Raw genomic sequence first — 21,578 nt, 5'->3', positions numbered from 1 at the left:
CTTACGAACATAAATTTGTATCTCTTTTTTTTCTGAAATTTTGTAACTTTTATTGTTGCTATTATGCGCTTTTATGTGACAGACATGTGAAAATGAATTAGTACTAATGCAGCAGAAAACGAAAATAAAAATGAAATTTGTAGTAAAATGTATGTTACACTTGAACAATTTTGGGAATGCTATAATGATCCTCAAACTCGTATGCAAAGCAAGGGTAAGCTAGATATAAATAAACGCTGACCTCGGAGAAGAGTAGAAAGGAAGTATAGATAGATATAAAAATTATGCCACCCGCCATTGAAAATATGTGAACTTGAAAATGAAATTGGCAAAGGCAGCATAAAGTGCGTTTCGTCAAAGTCATACGAAAGGGACTCAAGTGAGTGCAGGAATGCTCGGAAAGGTGTCAGCTGCTATTTGAGGTCACTAGTGATGCACGAGAACAGTGCTTGTATGAAAAGGGTTCTTTCTTGTTGTTTATACCGTTGAACAATCAACATTGACAGTTGATAGAAAAGGAGGAGAAAGTAGTACTTACGCCAAGCTGACATTTGCTTGAAAAAATTACTAAATTAGATATTGATGAAAAGAAATAAAAACTTTACACTTGATTAAATATAATTTTTAAGACAATTTTAAAGCGTTCTACACCCTTCATACTATTCCGAATAAAGATAAGTATATAAGTATATATAAGTATATATATAATATATAAGTATATAAGTATATAAGTTTGTTAAGATACTTGAATTGCAATCAAACTACTTATGATCCTAATAAATATAAGATGAGTTTTCAAAATTCATTTGTCCTGGCTTTTATCTTTTCTTCTGTCTTTTTGACATTGAAACAAGTCAGTCAGTGTTCAAGCTAATAAAACTTTTCACAAGGGTTATATGTAAATTAGAATAGATTAAGTTAATAAACACATAACATTATATGACTGAGTGTACACTATAAATCTTGTAGCACTCACTGTATGAAATACAGTGAAAAGCGGGCTAAAAAAGTTTGAGTCTGCGGAATAAAAATTCGTTACTTATATTGAACAACACGAATTGTTAGCATCTTGATAATTGAAATATTTGCAAACCACGTTCCGTGTCCAGATATGCTTACTTTGCCACTGTTTACTGAGTACTGTTAATTGAATTATCTCCAAAACCATATTTTGGACCCCTATATGCTAACATTCCCACTGATTACTAAATGCTGCTATTTCAATTATCCCCAAAACCACATTTTGACTGTACACTGCAAGTGATTATTACACTCTACTAATTAAATTTTCTTCAAAGTCTGATTATATTCATTAGTATATTGTTTTAACTATAGTATAATTTTTCTTATGCTTCTTTGACATTCATAACTCTTGATTATGAAATAATTTATTTAAAATAAATTAACATTCACGATCAATTTTTCTTAAGAGTATTTCTTTAAAGATCTTTTACAGGCAAAGTATAGTACCTGTGCCAGACCTAGAAAATATACCGAAAGAAGAAGCTAGTTCTCATGCAAGAAGTGTACTTTGACTAACGTCATTATCATGTGAAACGTTTTATTATCGTTAACATTTTATGCTAATTTTTTTGGGAATACGTCCTATTAAAATACCAAAACTGCTTTATAGAATAAGTTTATAATAGTTTTTTTATTCAATGTCGTTAAGACGAACTTTGATTACTTCACTTGATTTATACCGATTCAGTTCACTCAACTGGTTACCAATTTACCTACTGAATATCAGATATCAATCCTATATCTTTAATGATGTTATATCTTATAATGAAATAGTTAATGCGTTACTTTTTAAATTGTCTGTGAAGGACACTTGTTTACTATTGTAAAATATTTATGGGATATTTAGCAGATATATTGGATATCCTTATTAAGTCAGCTAACGCTTGTTACTTCAATCTGTTGTCATTCAGAGAATTTTCCGGATTAATAGTAATTTTTTTCAGAACTACGGGTTTATTTAACCGACTAGGGAGTTCAGTGTTATAACCTTATATCACCTTGTATACACTTAATTTATAAAATATCTGAATCGGTCGACACATTTTAACGGTTTGTGTAGACTGATACTTTGGTAGACAGTTTTGAAAATAGTGTGTATATTGCTGCAATAGGTAACTTACCTACCACTGTCATATAATTTTTTATTCTAACAAGGACAAAAGCTTTTATAGAAACTTTACCTTGTTAAGTTCTAAAAAATTATTAAATTAATTTCAATCAATTTGTATAAATTTGCATTTCTTTATCATAACGTTTTTTTTTTGTCAAATCAACTTTGCATTATTACCATAAATAATAAAATTTAGTAAGGCAAATAATAAAGTCTTTTTAAAAAAATTATATGCACTTAATTTTTTATATTTTTAAAACAAATTACAGAAAGTAAACATTTTATTAATATTTTAGGAGCAACTAATTTCATTACAAAATATTACATTTTATTAGTAAAAATTTAAAAAGAGAAAAAGAAGCTGACATAATGCTTCCTTGCTAGTTATACTACCTTTACACGGCCTTTATTAATAGTCCGTCCTGCACGTCTGTCTGTCTGTCATACATGGCTAAATACACAAATTATATAGGCATACACACATAAGCTATAGGGTATAATTTTTTTATATTTCATTCTATGTCCTTTAATGCATTTGTGCATTTTATTACTAATTATAATTGTCCTTTTATGATGTCCTTGTTTTTATGCTTGATGGATTTGATGGGAAAATAATATACATATCTATTATATACATATAATATATATATGTAAATATATATGTAGGTAAATGAAAAGTTGAGGAGTTTATTGTCGATACTTACGCCTATATTGTTTAATTCCATAACAAATTTCCTTTACATTTTAAAGTAATTTAAAGCATAAAAAATATCGTAGTTATTATGGCCTCAATTAGTAATAAAGTTGGAAAAAATATTTTAGTATCAAAAATACAACATTTTAAACAATATTTTAAACTCTCTGATTTATTAAATCCCAGTCTCTGAGCACATAAGAGTAGCATTGATGGGATCTAAATGAATTCGCACCGAATTTGTTAAAAAAATTGTATTTGTGTATATTAAATAAAATAAATAATTGAAAACATTTTAATGCTTCTTTACAGTATATAACATGTATAATATAATACAGGATTTTAAAGAATATGAAGAAGTCATTCCTGTTCCTGTTGAAGTAGCGCAACTTGGTTTTGACAAATTTTTACAGGAAACACAAATTTTTATTTAAATAAACTCCGTATACCTATAATTCCAGTAAACAAATTACACATGGACTATGACACGGCACTTGCGACACTCAACCGGAGGTGTAAATCCGGTACTGCGGAAGTCAGTGGGTCCGCAGCTTCGGCTGTGCTGACCAATTGAGGTTGGACTCGTAGTGGCTGTGGTTAATACTCAAAATTATGCGGGAAGAATGTTTACATTCAGTATGGAGTTGCGTATTCACCACCGAGTGCTAAACCCCAAATTGTTGCAGAGGTTTTAGATAGGCCTCGCATTGTACCAATATAAAAGTTATGTCTTGCACGTATTTTTCTTTTGTTACCGGCGGAATTACTAAGAAGATTCCAATGGGTCGTTGGTTGACGCCTTTTATCATTGCGTTTTTGAACACCGTTGTGTGAGACCAACATAACATAGAACGTTACGTAAAATAACATTAAGACCATACGGACTGTAAACTAATTAAATAGAAATTTGAACTGATAACTGATGATAAATACTTAGCAATACCACTTGACACAACATTGTATGGTAAATTTTAATTTAAGCTAATCCAATTTTTGTTGTTGTTTCTTCATTACCGTTTGAACCTTTCTCATAATCCTATAAATTTAGATACTACTTCACAGATTATTAACTGTTTAATTTCGTTACTAACTATTTAATTTAATGCTGTTTGATATACAAAAACGCACTTAGTTCCAACTTGCACGTGAAAGTGTACGCTATAAGAATTATTCATCCATAGATCAGTAATACTTTTCACTGAATGTGTATTTATCTAATATTAACAACTCAGACTTTGACAACATACCTTATTAGCTAGCCAAACTGTAACATACGGTGACACTTGAACACTACAAGTATCCTGAAGGAGCAAGTATATATCTTTTTTTTTTTTGTTTATTGTTTATGCAGAGTAAATTCTCAGACCGTTCCGCATTCAGATTGAACGCAATGTCTATCAAGAAATATGGCAAGCATTTTTCCGCTGTCAACACTTATGGAATAACTATAAAAATGTTGTCCTTATACAGAGTTTAAAGCTCGCTGTGGGAATGGCCATATTTTGTTTTATTTTCATTTATTCATAGTATTTAGTGTTGCAGTTTGCTAATTCATCTGCTTTACATTGCAAAAGAATGTCGCTGCACAGCATATCAGAAAATCATTTTCAATTTACACCAAGATGAGGTGTGGAACACACATATAACTTAACGTGAAAATTTTGTTAATTAAACTTAATAAAATTCATCAGACACTTACAATAATTTCCACATAAGGCGCAGTCTTAGTCTCGCGTAGTTTAATTACCGATTTATGGACAGTGTTATGTCCACTGCAGTCATAAGTAAACCATAAAAGGAACTGAAAAGTTGGCATTAACCTTTTTCCAGTTTACTAAGCCAACTACAAGTTACTTATGTAAAGTGACCACTCCCATTTATGTTACTTAAACCAATAAGAATATTTTGAAAATTTTCTTTTAATGAAAGTTTGTTGATTATTCTCGTATCATTTAGTGCTACTTTATATTCTCAACAACAGCTTTCCATAAATACCATAAATATGATTACCTATATTGTATTAAATTTGTGGAGCAGTTAGTTCCTAAAGATACCTACTTTCACTTGGACATTTTGTGAACGAATGATAACTTGATTTAACATTTTAAATATTCTTTAGTCTAATTTTCATTTGAGAGCATCGATGATGTGTGATGATCACCTCACTAAATCTATGATTGATATGCGCAGAACATATCAACGTTTCATATGAATCGCTTAAAGTTCTTTAGCATTACTTTAGCTTATAAACACACGCTGCGTTTATTTACAGTAACTTTATTTATAAAAAATACCTTAAAGTGCGATTCAGTTACACTCATCAAATTAAGATACAAGATTTTATCTAACTGATTGTTAGAAAATCGTATCCTGACGTGCCAAATTATGTGTAACTAAGTCATGTTTCACAAGCGCAAATACTTCACACTAAAAACAATAACGACAACAATTAAGCCAACAAGAAGCACAACATAATAGACAACAACATATTAAACAATCTCAACAATAAACACTGTGACTCGGACACCTAAGAAGTACGTCCTTAAGCAATGAGTGGGTATAGTTATATGCACCTATCATACTACAGTGTAAACTTTTGAGACTATGCAACTGTGGCATCTATTAACTTAATAATTACATGTCTCGGTGACTAACACTTGCAAGCAATTAATGGAATGCAACAGTCTATTTGTAGATATATTCCATCTATTTCACCATTCACTAACTTTGCACACTCCAAGTACTTCCCATTGTGCTAATAGTCTGCTACTTTATACATTCAATACGTGAATGTATTCAAAATGAGATTGATGCAAAATTTGCTACTAAAATACAATATAACAAGAACAAAATGTTTAAAAAATCGCAAAAAATTCTATTCTATTCCCCCACTTGCAATAGCAACAGCAACAGAACAGAAGCATAGAGCATGGAGTATTGAAAAAAGGGCACAAGGTGCTGCATAAGTTGGATCAACTCCATGCATTACTTGTTTGCGTTCATGTGCGGGGCTTACGAACGTGCAGGTAAGCATATCATAAATGTCTGAAAGCAAAATTTGCTTCTAGGGTGGAAGTGCATAAAAGTGTTTGTGTTCTGTTGCTTACTGTGTAAACAAAATAGGCCTAGTGCACTCTTCGGCTGCAGCAGACACGTCACTTGGATAGATTCCCTTCAAAAATATTCCATTGCATTGCATTGTTTGTGTGTATTCCTGTAACATTTACTTACCAATTGTTTTGTATATATTCACATAATTTAATAAGGAAATTAAAGGGAATCAACAAAAAAAACAAAATAATAATACATATGAACGATTGTAGGCAGACTTCCGAAAAGATAATCGAGCGCCCTACTTAGATAAAGGAATGCACTGTAATGCACACTCAAATTCTGTACGCTCCTGCAGGAAGGATAACGCAATTTTAATTCGTTTTTAATATTTGGATAACTTTTGTTCAATATTTTTTATATATTTTCGTTAAATAGGTCAAGGATTTTTTATATTAATTACAACGTGAAAAAATTTGGAATAAAAGTAATAAGAAAGTCATATCGACATTCATTGAATTCATTGAATTCCTTTAATTTTATAATTTTTCCACACACATTTATTTTTAAGAGCACAAACTAATCTTCACACAAAAATGTGTAAAAAGAGTAAATTAAGATTCTCAAGATTTTTAAAGCATTGAAAGAATCGTTCAAAACTCCATAAAGTATCCGATTCTCCATATTCTTGATCAGCTTCAAGAGCTGACCATTTGTGTTTTTTAATTCAAACTATTTCTTTTCTTTTTGGCTTTGGGTCAGTTGGCTAATGAACGCTGACTCTAAGCTTGAAATTTGGCAGGGTACGAGTTCAAATCCTAGTACTTGTACTATCAAACATTTTTTTATGAATAATTAAATATAAGAACTAATTTCCAACATCTTCATCAAAGATGGGTATTTGGAAATATTCGAAATTGTTGTGTGGTCAGCCAAAAATTCAATTAATTAAAATAATATAAAAATAATTTTTGTTGAGTATTCATCGAATACTCTCTACTAGACCTTTTTGAGCATAAAACTTTGCACATATACTTTTTGGGAATAAGTCCTGATTACTTGGATTAGCTGAAAACAAACCACTATATCCTATATCATACTAGAATATCTATAGATAATGGCAATTTAATAATAATCAAACATAACTGATCTACACTTAACTTTATAAAACTTTACAATTTGAGTCATTAAAGTGATTTACTAAAAAATCTATCATTTAAATAAATGATATGGATTTCTAAATACATATAAATATGCTAATCTTCCACGTTTAAAATTGCATCGACTTCACTGCACTAATAACCAAAAAAACGTCCTTACATAAAATATAAAAAGGACATATAGAGCACTTATGACAAAAACACGCCAATAAAAACATAACAAATCTTAATTGAACGGAAATACCTATTAATAACCTATTATTGATAGACAGGAAGTCAATTTAATTTTGTTCAGGGTTAAATTCTGCAACAAAGGAGTCTTCATTTGAAATACCGCTGACCTTTCTAAATTTCTAACAGAATTTGACTTTGCACATATGTTTTTTTTTTGGTCTTTTTGATTCTGCTGTAGTGATGTCTGGCAGGAATTAAAATAAAAATCCTTGATAGGTTTGGTACATTTGGGTACCAATAATTTTTGTTCTGTTTTTATTTTATGTCAAAATTTAAAAAAAAAATTATATTAAAATGATAAGATAAAAGAGGAGTGGACAAATGTGAGTAGTGCAGCGGTAAAGTTTATGCATCTAAAAGGACACAATATGTCCTCATTGAACTGTAAGTTTTTTTTGAATGGTATATTTTTTTAAATAAGAAACTTGAAACCGTTAACTAGAAAAATAAATTAATTATATAAAATTTTATAGAGTGTATATTTTATAAGTAATACTAGTATATGTATATGTAACTCCCATTTTAATTGCATTTGTAATTGATTGCCTTTTTATTAGAAACATGTTTTTTTTATAGTAAAAGGATACTTACGTGAAGAGTTAGCAACTATTATAGTATAAGAATTATCTACCAATACTACCAAAATACTTATACTATTAATATGATGTAATAATTATTTTTGTTCCAAATGTCATTATTTTTAAGTTAGAAGGGTTCGAACAGTAATGATGAAACAACAACAAAAATTTTAATCAATTCATTGAAATTTAGCTGACCACACAACGTTTTTTCGAGTATTGCCAAGCACTAATCATCAGTGATTTTAGGAAATAATCGAATTTTTATTTAATATGTTTATAGCCCGTATATAATTTGTCGGACTGCTAGTGTCAGGCAGTATGACACGTGCCTGTCATATTAGAAACAAACTTTCAATTCTCAAGTTCTAAGTTTTTTGTCTCTTTATTGTAAGTGACATTAACCAAAGCAGTTGTCACACATTTTTTTAAAAAAATTATAAATTTTCACTATTTCATATTTTCAAGTTATTTCTATACAAAACGACCTCCATACATTAAAACTCTACTTTTTCTGGATGATGACTTTTTTTTATCGATAATCCTCGCTGCTTATTTCCTTCCTTAACTTGAAGCCTTCAATTTCTTTGTATAAAGCTGTGCTTGTAATAAGTTTCCTCTGTTTTTTTAAAAGTTTTTAAGCATTTTCAGTTTCTTTACAATGTAAATTCAATGTAAAAATAGAACTACAAAAATTTTTTGCCGTTTAAAATTACAGCAATTTTTTACAATTTTGTGATAGGTCATTTCCTGTAGATCACTCTATCAATTTTATTATGCAAGTAAAAAAAAAAAGCTAAGCCATTCCTGCTATACAGAAAAAGTTAGTAGACCTTTTGTTTTCACTTTTATACATAGTATTTTTTAATTTTTTTTTCGATTATTTTCTTTGTTCTTAACTCGTAAGGTGAACACTTATAGGCCTAAGCGAAAGACCTACAGCAAGATCAGACATAAGAGATAAACGTCAAACAAAAGTCGCTTCATATGTGTACAAAGGTAATTGAGGATCTACCCCAATATATCAAATATATGTGTTTTTGAAACACTAAAGGAACATCTGAACTGCACCAATATTTATTGTGTGCTGCTCGCCAGACAGGAAGTCAGGAAACGCTCGAAATATTAAGTAGGAAAAAACTTGAAAAATTGTGCAAGATATTGTATAACTTAAACTGTGCCAACTAAAATTAGGTGCGAGGTTTTGATGCTAAGATAATCTTAAGAAATGTTCACGTAATCTAATAAGGGAGCGAGGGTAAGTTAAGAGGCGTTTGTCGTCTGCTTTAGCAGTTCGGCTTAAACAGTCTATACTTTTCCTTGCATTGCGTATTGTGCCGTAACCCTTAACGGCACACACTGCCGCTTTGAACAGAGGGTGCTGTTATAATTTTCGAGCAGTTGATAACAAGAGGTTTGCTGAGGGGTTTATTAAACACCCTCGTTGAAGCGGTGTTTACAGTGTGTTTGGCTTAAGCGTGGCCTACTTAATTTTTTCGTCCTGCTGCTGTCAATATTTATTTGCATTTTTTCTGCATGAAATTCAAAAAAGACGTAAATTATCGCGTACCGGTCGCTTAGGTCTAGCGAAAGTGAAATTTTTAAGTATCCAATCAATTGTTTCATATCATCAATAAAAAAAATGAATTTTTTTTATAAAAATAATTAATTCATCAAGTATCTGTTTTACATACTAAATATGTATGTTTTACTTTACTTCATGTTTATAAGTAAATGCGCTAATATTAACCTTTGCGTAAAGTTTACTTAAGAGTTGTACTAATGAAGTAATTAAATTTTCTTAAAATTTACTATTCGCTGAGTTTCGACGTTCTTCAATGTATATTTATAGATTTAGAGGAATTCAAGCGAAAAGATATTTACTCATTTAAAAACGTTTGTATAAATAGCTGTTTAGCTAAATTCTTAGTTTTAAAATACATTAAATACATAGTTTTTGCAAGTTCCATATAAACTTTTATGAGCTATGCGATGTGCCTGTGATATGTGCGTTGAAGTTGCAACTTCGGTGTAACAAACATTTAATGGTTTCAACATGTCACAGAAGTGCAAAAACCATTTAAATCTAAATTTGTTAAAGATGACAGCTTATATGCGAATACGATGTAGTTCCGGACTCACTATTTTATGAGCATGAACACCCAGCAGGAGATTGGAGTTCACGCAGGCGGGAAACAGTTTGCTATTAATTTTGTTCACACCTGAGAATTTATAAAGTGTAATTGAAGTACCATTCGATTTGTAGTGAAAATAAGAAATCTACAATAAAAATTTTATAGTTTGTACTTAGTGAATATTAATAAAGACTGGTACTTAAGATTTCATTTCAATAAGTTTATAATTATACATAATATTGCCGGTGGCATCGCTAATATTGTGATGTGAATGTATTGGAAAATAATTTTGTTTAACGGTTTCTTTAGAGTCTACAATCTACAAATAATGCAGGTTATATTGTAAAGGATGGTTTCATTAATTCCCTGGATATGCCTTTGGATACTGTCCTACAATATATTTAATATTAACACATAAACATTCAGATATATATATATATATATATATATATATATGATTTTTACTACATTTTTACAGGATTTTTTACAAAACTTTGGAAATTAGAGGTTTCTTATAAATACACATTACTTAACTTATTGATTGCCAATCGTGGTTGCGATCCTGGTGCATTTCTTATTAAAGTTAGATGCTTCGAGTTATAAATTATTTAACGAATTAACCTACAACCTTGACTGACATCCTTAACTTAACTTATTGATCTACAACCTCAGTTGAGATCCTGGTTTATTTCTTATTCAAGTTAGTTGTTTTGAATTATAAGTGTACATCACTTAACTAATTGATCTAAAACTTTGATTGTGATTCTGAACCGAACTTATTGATCTAGAGCCTTTATTGATATCCTTAACCTAACTTATTGATCTTGATTGTGATCCTTAATCGAACTTATTGATCTAGAAACTTGATTGAGATCCTTAACCTAACTTACTGATCTACAACCTTGATTGAGATCCTGAGTTAGGTTAACTTTTTGATCTACAGACTCAGTTGAGATCCTGGTTTATTTCTTATTCAAGTTAGAAGCTTTGAATTGTAAATAAATAGACATCAGTTAACTTTTTGATCGATAACTTAAGTTGAGAATCTGGCTAGTTTTTGATTTACATATCAATAGAAGTATGGTATTTTTAATAGGTTATGTTTCTGCTATATACCAGAAACAAAAATGCAGCGAAATTTAAAGAGACAGAAGAGAAAATAACTTTGCAATACTGTTATAATAAATTTAATCAACACTACACATTTTAAAATACTTTTTATGTTAGGAGCGTATTGAATTTCCAGGAAATAAGACCTGAATTGTACGCTTATTTTCGCTTACATTTATTACAATCATTAAAATAATATTTTTTTTCGTAATTTAATGTTTTGAAAAATATATTTTATTGCCAGCAACAATTTGAATATAGTTCATAGTCCATAGTCCATAAATTCAGGGTACTGATATAATTTTTTTGTTATACAACTTTCAACAGAAAAGGAAACGAATATTTTACATTTCCAAAAATCGAAAATATACGCCTTGTTTTGCGGACCGAATTTTGAAATTCAATTTTTCTTTAAAATTTCTATGAACTTTGATATTCATTGTCCCTAAGAACAACAAAAGAAGTTTTCCATATACAAAATATGTATATCTATATCTACATCGACAGTTTTCCATTACCTTATAAAACTTTGCAATCATTTTATTTTTGTCACATTTATACAAAAGGACTTTGAGAAGTCATGTTTAAATCAAACACCGTTTCATTAGTCCACATCTTAAGATTGAAATGCATCTAAAGTTCTTTGATTTCATATAAATTCTCTACTGGTTTTAATAACAGTCTATTTTTTCCATTGAAAATATGAGTACAGCCGGATACAAATCCGTTGCGTTACTTAAAAGCTACTAGATTTTATTAAATAGAAGTTAAAGAATTCAGAATAAAAACAAGAAGACTCATTGGATCCATTTGACATTAAAAGGAATAAAACGTGTGAGGAATATTGACCACATCAAATGTCAGAGATGTTATTAACGAAATGCGCGTTAATGACTTTTTCTTAAGTATTGAATTTATAATTTCGTTTTTTTATTATTAAAAATAAATTAAATTTCAACGTTAATGAAATGGTCGTGAGAAAGAACTCTGTGGACTTGACTGATCAAGAGAATATTTGATTATTTATAATAAAGTTTTAATTAATGCTCAATAATTACTATACTTAATATTGTTACCTTGTTTAGTATATAAAAAATTAGACGACTTATATTAAGCACTGTCTAAGCATAATAAATTTTTACCCCAATTGATTTCTTAAAGACATCATATCCCTTCATTTCTAAATAAATAATATTCAATAAATGCAATGGTTTGGATACGCAGAACCCTACACACATCTCAGCAGTTTCAGCATTAAACGTTTTCGCACGCATTTTAATTGCATTTTTAATCACACCCGTTTACACCTATTTTACGACCGCAAACAGTGCAAAATTGCTGAATGTACCGATCGCACTTAGCCTGCTTCTTCTTCGCTGTAATAGCAAAAATGCTCGCAATGTTGTCATTTTGAACATTTTGCTCTTTGCATTGCTCTTGCTGTCGCTGTCGCTTTCGCTGTCACTGCCATTGTTGCTGATGTTGATAATGTTGCTGCTGCTGGTACTAGTACTCATGCTGGTGCTGATGCTGATGCTGATGCTGAGGCTGATATTGCTGTTGATGACAATTTGCAACGACAATCGCGTGCCATAATCATAAAAGTTTCTTTCAGTAGATCATATAATGACGTCGAAGATCAAGTAAATGTGTGGAATTAATTGCGGCATTTGATGCTCACTCAAGCCAACAAGTAGAAAATTAGTACTGGATGATATATTAAAATGGTTTTAATTGTAATTTTATGAGAATGTTGCCCATTCATAAAAGAAATATTTTGAAAATAGCTTATGTAATTAAACAAATGCCGTCAACATTGCATACGTTACATACATTAAATTTTGTGGCAATGATTGCTTATCCTTGGAGTGAATTTTTAAAAAGGAACGTTTTTATAAGCACAAATTATTTTCTGATTCTCATTAAGTCGGAATGCAAAGCTATGTAAGGAAAAATTAAAATTACGTTCAACAATTCCGAATAAAATTACAAAAACTATTTCAAAAATTTTAACGAAGATGTTAACATAACTGAATACCACGAATTCTGATTAAACATACTATGAAAATATATTCAGGCAAAATATCTACCAAGATCGCCGTCCTCCGCTTCATAGGGATTCAATACCTTTTAATTACCATTTCTACACCACGATGTATAAATGCTGTAGTACGCATGAAAATGTACGCAAAATAAATAAGTACAAGATTTAACATAAAATATTTAAATTATTTAATATATAATATACTAAAAAATTTAATATATAGTTAAACACAAAGAAAAACAACTCGGCCTCTACTTATAGTGAAAAGTTTGAAGAAGGGTAAGAACCGAAACCTATATGAATTACAAAATGGCTGAAAGGTATTGGCTTAGCCTTCAATAAATACACTTTTAATATTAAGTATCAGTTTATATTACTTATTTTAATATTAGGTAAAGTTATTATTTATTTTCCAGAAATGAAAAATAAAAATTAACAATGAGAAAACTAAAGCCCTTTTTATTACTCCTAAACACAGGCAACATCCACCGAGAGTAAGATTTGGTGATATCGTAATTAATTGGGAGGATAGCATTAAATACTTAGGTATCACGTTTGATAAGTGGTTCACTTGGCATAAGCATATACAAGTCAAAAGAAGCAGTTGCGCTAAAACACTGCAATGCTTACAACCACTTTTCAAATACAACACCCTTAGCGCGAGGAATAGAAAACTGATTTATAGCCAGATAATTAGACCAGCATTACTTTATGGATGTGTTGTGTATAGCAAAGCTGCCGACTCTACTATACAAAAGCTACAAGTTGCTCAAAGTCAGACTCTCCGAAGTTTCTTCAAAGTACCTTGGTATATCTGCACAAACGATATGCTAAGAGACCTTAGAATAGACCCGAACAAAAAATACATAAAGGGACAAAACCCTGAAGTTATATGCGAAAACTGACAGGCTATCCTACTTAGCACTATCTAATCGTAGAGTAATCACTCTCCGCACGTGAAGGTACGCAGATCTTAGATCAATCACTGAATAATCATGAAGCGTATACGGAATACATAAATTAGTCAATGAGATGGGTTGGACCCTGAAGTACCCCCAGCTATCAAAGAGTAAAAGTGCCCAGTTGCGCTGACTCGAGAAAAGGATCAACATACATCAACATATATAGTTCGTACTTAAATAGATAAAAATAATTATAATTCACGTTTTTCTCTTAATTTTTTATTGTCATTCTCTTCGCTATCGGCTTATGATGAAATTTGTTTTAGGTTTGTTTTAGGTCCTTTTAAGAGCAGTTTGTTGCTCGTAGTTCAACACTGATACGATCAGTGGTACTCTAACATATTGGACACAATAAATGAGATTTGATCTAAATATGACGGGGGTAACATATTCAATAAAATTGTGAAGAACTTTTTCGTCTTAGTATTTTCGTACAGATTGGTAGTTGTTTATAGCAAAAAGAATTCCAAAGTAAACATAATTTTATAAAAATTTTCTAAAGTCAATCATATTTATCTGATATGGAACTGTGAAATATTTACTTTTCCCGATAAATGCATTGAAATGTCAATGAAAAAAATATATTTTGTGGTCTTAAAACCTATTCAAAAATCTTGTACTGACATTCGGAAAGACATCTTTGCCGACGATGCAAAACTTTCATTTGGTATGTTTTTCGACTAAGTAAATCGTTATTTATGTACACTATTCTTATGTCCACTGGAGAACTTCTATATATCATGTTGTTTATGTACACTATTCTTATGTCCACTGGATAACTTCTATAAATCACATTCATACATTTTAAGTAATTTACATATATGTACTAAACAAAGAGCATTATTTTTGAGTAATTTTGGCACAAATCAAACAAATTTGTTAGATAATTTTTCTCTCTCCCTTCTATAATATTACCATACATACCATACCAACTGCTACACTTGAAAGCAGTTCTCGCTTTCATTATAACGTTTGTGAAAATTTGTGAATAGAAAGAAATTGAATAGATTTCGAATGAGTGAATGATGGAATGAGATGAATACGAGCAAGCAAATAAAGAGTGAAGTGACTTATGAGATGAGTGGCGTGGGGAAGATCTGGTAAATAAATAAGCACTTGAAATATAAACACCTAATATGAAATATATAAGTAACTGTTTATTAAATAATAAACTTAAAAACGTTAACAAATTCCTATTATGTCTAATTTAAACTATTAAATCAACGCTTCAAACTTTAATATACTTCTTCACTTTCACTGTACTAAATTTAATTTTTTTTTATAATTAATTGAACAATTAAAAAACCTACAGATATTATTATTTTCGTTAAAAATATTAAGTTTAAAATTACTGATAACATTGCGTTAATTTGCACTAATTTAAGTGATGTTTAAGTTAAGTTAATTTAAGGAAACAAAGTGAAGTTATTTTGGGAGTTAATAAAGTGCAACAAAACTATTAAAATGACATTGTTGTCGGTCTATGACGAAAGATATTACATTGTTGACATTTTGTATCTCATGAAATTCGTTTTCATTCATTTCATTTGCTTAAGAAACGGTGTTGATAGGCATCTTCTGTCAGCGAGAAATAGAAAAAGTGCTGCTGCTGTGCCATCATCCCTTGTAAACAAAACATTTCACACATGTGCCAACTTCGGAAAGCCACAAAAATTAAAAAAAAATAAAAATAAAAAAAAATATTACACGAAAACAGCCGGCACATCGCGTTTTTTTTTCAACCGCGTCCACTGACATTACAACATAAACAACTAACTACCGGCTAAACATTGTTACCACCGGTTTTCGATGTAAACAGGTGAATTAGCAGTCTTACCGACTTCAACTGCATAGTCGCATTGCACTGGCATTGCATTTTCCCCATTTCTTACATTAAATTTTGTCTATTTTTTATGGAAGTTGCACGAGAAATGTAAAAATGTTATTAATTGCATTCGCAACTTGCCCTACGGAAGCATGTCACATTTTTTCATGTACATACAAGTACTTCTTTTCAAAACCACATACTGTATATGTATATATTACTTTTGAATTCGCTTTTTTAATTTTTTAATTTTATTTAGTATTTGATTATAATTTTCTTATTTCACTACATTTTAGGTTTGCATTTCCGATGCAATTTACTTATTTTTCTTTTTCATAAACGCATATGCAGCCTACGTGCTCATATACGAATCATATTCACAGATAGTTCCACTTATGGACTTTAACTATTCTCTTCGGACGCACTTTCAACACACAATTTACTAATTGTGCTTCCTTATATACCTATCTTTCTTTCTAAAGCATCTTCCGGTTTGTTTTTTTTTTTGTTTTTGTTGTTATTGCCTTTCTTTTACGCATTCATGCTCAACTCTATGCCATTTTTTTCATCATATCCTGTTCACATTGCATTTGTTTGACACAATTTTCACAAATTCGTTGTGTCATCTGCACATTAAGTGCTGCAACATAGCACAATTGGCTTTGTTTGTTGTTGTGTTATTGTATTGTCTTCTTATATCGCAGTTTCCCAAATGATCTTTGCTCTTTTGTCATTCGATTCATATCATACCTGCGTGTACATAAGACGAGGTGAACCGTAATGCGTAATGATCTTCGGAAATTGAAATTCTCAAATGCATCGAAGACAATGCGGGAAAAACTGCCAACATTGTTAGAAGCTATTTACCATGGATCATCATAACAAATTTATAAACAAACTCGTAAATTATGGGATAATCTGACAACAAATTTTTGTTCTAGAAATACCAATGCGTAATTGATATCAACACAACGTCATTTTTCAGTATTTAGAAGAAAATAAATCTGGTAAATTTTATAAAGAGTCATTAATAACTGAGACAGCAGCATTTGCTCACATTTATTACGTCTTATATGGAATATGAATTAATTTGATTGAGGAAATAATTCAATGAATTCATAGTAGTGATTAAAGATATATACGATTTTTTTTTTGGTTTAATCCGCAGCTCTTCCCCCAGCTTCAACTAGCTTCAACTTATATGGAGACAATATTAAGACTAATATCTTTCAGAATATATGTAGTAAAATTTTGTTAACATCTAAGTTAATACCTGCGACTAAAGGTTCTCAAACATGTTCAATTATTTGAGATTAAAAGTTTAAGGATTAGAACATAGGACACTAAATTTCAATTACTTATTTAAACGTAAACTATTTTTAATATCAACAACTTTAAAACTAGGGAATGGGATGTACTATATAATATATGTAATTGAAAGTACGGTATTTATAGTTTTCGCTGTTCTACATATATGTATAGATATCAAACTCACTACAAACTAACTTGATTACAACTTCTATTATTATAGAAAATACTTAAATAAATCTTAATTTTGTAATGCGGAACAGTCCCGTAATTGTACGAGTATGTATGTTATGCATATTTTATTCTCTCCGTGAAGCACATTTCGAGAAAATCTGTAATTAAGAGAATGTTTTATAATTTTAAAAACACTTCTTAGAAGCATTTGTTAGAAGCACTTTTTAGAACTACATTTTAGAACCCTTTCTTAGAACAACTTTTTAGAACTATATACCATATTAGAAGCACTTCTTAGAATAACTTTTTAGAAACACTTTTTAAAACTACTTCCTAAAAGTTATTTTTAGAAACACTGTTTAGAACTACATATTAGAAGCACTTCTTGGAACAACTTTTTAGAAGTACTTTTCAAAAGTTTTTTTTAGAAGTTCTGTTAGCAGCACTTTTTAGAACTACATATTAGAAGCACTTCTTAGAATAACTTTTTAGAAGCAATTTTTAGAAGTAATTTGTAGAAGTACATTTTAGAAATAAAAGGACTTTTTGAAGATTATTTAATTTGTAGTAAATTCATATCTTATGTATAAATCTTAAATGATTTTAAGTGAGTAGTTTGTTATAATACTGATGATGTTAATCTTCAATCAAAACAAGAGCAGATACTAAAACATTGCTACAGTTTCTGTGGTCACACTTGGGTTTATTATGTAAAATGCGAAAAAGCCTATAAGTAATTCTAATATAATTACAATAATAAAGCCTATAAATAAAGGTTTCTTTCTCTTCAATACCAGAAGATAATACTAGAAGACTAAAATTGAAATAGCTCTTAGAATTAAAGTTTATATATATTAAACTTTATGTATATTATATTTATGGTATATTGGAATTTGCATTTTAATTTAAATATTATCTTAGAGCATTATATTAGTGTGGAGGTGTAGGTTTAGAACATTTTTTTTCAAACTATTTCAGATGTTGTTATAGAAACTATAGGCATAATACTTGTGCCATTATTTGTGCATAAGACGGTTTTGTTGCGTAAAGCCACCACTCCCAACTTAACTATATAGGTTATATGTAGCAATAGGTTATATTGCCAGGATAGATTTGTTTGTAGAATTTCTGCGTTTAAATTTTATTACTGCAATGAAACCTCATATAATTTAATACAGATATTCTAAAATTTTTTCTTTCAATATTAATCGACAAGTTTGTTTTTTTTACACAATAATTATACGTTAGATTAATTTTACACTAAAAACTATAATTATTAAGCTTTAATAAATATAATAAAAAATACACGCAACGAATAAATAAATATTTGTTTTGTTGTTTTTTCGAATGTACTAAATATTGAATAAAAATATCTCAAAACTTAAACAAACTCATAGCGGAACTGGATTAAGCCGAGATAACACGCAAATTAAAGGTTTCAGGGGGTGTCTCATGGTCTCATGGTCTCATGTTCTAATTTGTGATTTTAATGGTTTTGAGATAAGCTCCGTAAACACATGCAAGCCGGGTGTTAGATTTTTTAGTACATTTTGTTGTATTTTTAATTCGTTTTGTATTTCAATCGTAAATATAGAAATTTGTTAGTATAAATTTTGTACTAAGACCTATGTTAGATTGTGCAAAAATGTTGTAAGTTGACACGCAAATTAGGTGTTTCAAAAATTGATTACTAAAGTTACTGACACACTCAAGTATCTGTGTATATTTTTTAAGTATCTTTACTTATAATAGCCATCCATATTATGAGTATAATCCATTTTTAGTAAGCAATTTATTATTAATTCTTTGTAAATTAGAAAGTGCTGCTGCTAAAACAAAACTGTACAATTTTTCTTCTTCAACATAGTATCTACTAGTCTCATTGGATCTGTGACAAGTTATATATATACATGCATACTCGTATATGAATATAGGCGTATAAATATTTATTAATATTAAAATCTATGAATTTTATGATTTTCATATATAAGCTTGTAAATTTTGTTTAATAAGCAAAATTTATGAGTGAAGTTTAATACCTTTATCTAAAATGTTCAAAAAATGTACCTTACAACTATGACTGTGTCACACTCAATAAACCGTGGAATTTCCAAGTAATACGAATATGTTTTAACGCAATCCTAATCAATCACGCAAATTACCCCATTAGTACATAAAACCAACAAAAAAGCTATGTATCCGCTGAGTGTGTATTAAAAAAAGTTAAATAAAGATAAAATTCGGTTTATCGTAATTTAACCGAAGAAACAATTTTTGGAACAAATAACTTTATCTATTAGCTTGTTGCTGGCATGTTGTAGGTTGGTCAACATTGTGCCTATCCGGTGAATGCAGACCTACTTTAGAATACTGTACTGTGTACTTGTACTTTTGTGTGGGGTTACTTTTGGTTTAATTTACTTAAACGCATGTTAACTGCGATTAGATTAACCAGCGTTTAATAAATGTCGGCGACGTTTTTTGGCGTATTCGTTAAATGAATTATTAATGGGATTTTGATAAAACTGCCTTAAACGATTTATTACATATTTTATTTTATAATATATATATAAATATATACATATATATATATAATTTTAAGTAAACATTTCTGTTATTTTTGCTTTTGCAGATATGAATATGAATGTATATAGATATATATATATATATTGCATTGCTGTATGTATTGTAATTTATATGGCCTTTTGCAAAATTGATTATATTTTGGATATGAATTATTATTTGGTAGAAATCGGTTAGATTAAAGCAAAGATATATTAATTTTATCGTTATTAGTATTTGTGATATGTAGCAGTAAGGGAACAACTCTACAAATATAAGTTGACAAATATTAATTATTCGAAACGTAGGCAAATATAATACATTTAATATACATGCTTAAAATATACGATAAGTTATAAGATATCATTTCTGATTTGTCATATAAATGTTAATACCATCGTTATCTGCAGCAATGGGTTAATATTTCTTGGACTAAAGTTTAATGGGCAGAAGATAAGTAATTATAATATGAAACTGGAATAAACTACATATATGGTATAAGGTAATTTGCTATATATAGAAATATCAGTAATAATAGTTTATTATTAAATAAATTATACAAGGTAAGAGAGCTTTACTTTTGGCAGTAATGTAGTTTTACCGCCCAACTTTGAAGCTACATTCTCATATTTAGAAATCTATGATTCCTTTTATTAGATAAACATATGAATTTATTAGTGTCAAGAAATTTAGATTCTTGTAATAAGTTAATTCTTGGATTGTTCAGAAACAGTTTCGGATATCACCTAATATTCAAATATAAATGTGTTATTTCTTGTGAGTTTTACAGCTAGTGCAATGATTGGTTTTAATTAAAATTCTCTGAATTCTCTAACTCTGAATGTGAATAATCCAAGTAAAGTGTAGGGTGTCTATGTATGTTCACAAGCGGGACCACGGTTCAAACTTGACAGGATTCAATTGCTGAAACTTACTGTCCAAAAATTATATATAGTCCACTGATAAATATTTGGCGATATTTGATATTCGAGTTATGGATTTTCTATTCAACAATTTAACTATTCGACTTAGTAGTTGTGCGATTGGCATTAGCTCTGGCTTCTGGGATTTATTTGGAATTAATAAATATATAATTTTTTTTGTAGATCATTTTGTACAATCATAGTCATAAATTTATATAACAAACTCAGATACCGCTGTTGATTTTTTGATTAATGAACTTGACGGTTATTTATTTATAGCATATCCAAAAAATAATACATACCTAACATTGGCGTGAAAAAATATTTTTTTTAACTGAATTGATATCTATTTATATTATAAAATTTATATTATAACTTGGTTAACAAAGGTCTTGAGTGTTTTTATTGCAATTACGTCCTCAAAAATATTAGACAATATTTTATTGAAGTATATAAAAGTTTTCTTTATAAAGGGCTTTTAGGTTCCTTCGGAAATCAAAATAATATTCTTTTAAAGAATTTGAAAATAATTATCTGTTTATTTGTAAATGCATTCTTAATTGAATAATTTTCGATTTCAAAGTAAATACACTAATATAATTTAAACAATATTTTACTTAGCTTAATTGGTTTTTATCTGCCAATAAAACTTTAATTGGACATATAAAAGAGTTAACTTGTCTA

At 29.4% G+C, this 21,578-nt stretch overlaps 1 protein-coding gene across 1 annotated transcript in view; it reads right to left on the bottom strand.

Annotated features, from left to right (window-relative positions):
- Positions 1-21,578, bottom strand: part of LOC119682691 — a 108,616-nt gene that overhangs the window by 65,459 nt on the left and 21,579 nt on the right. The gene's annotated exons all lie outside the window — the stretch shown is intronic.

The sequence above is a fragment of the Teleopsis dalmanni genome, chromosome 2, assembly GCF_002237135.1.
Source record: "Teleopsis dalmanni isolate 2A chromosome 2, ASM223713v2, whole genome shotgun sequence".
Lineage (NCBI taxonomy): Eukaryota > Metazoa > Arthropoda > Insecta > Diptera > Diopsidae > Teleopsis > Teleopsis dalmanni.
This window is presented reverse-complemented; position numbering and strand designations above follow the sequence as displayed.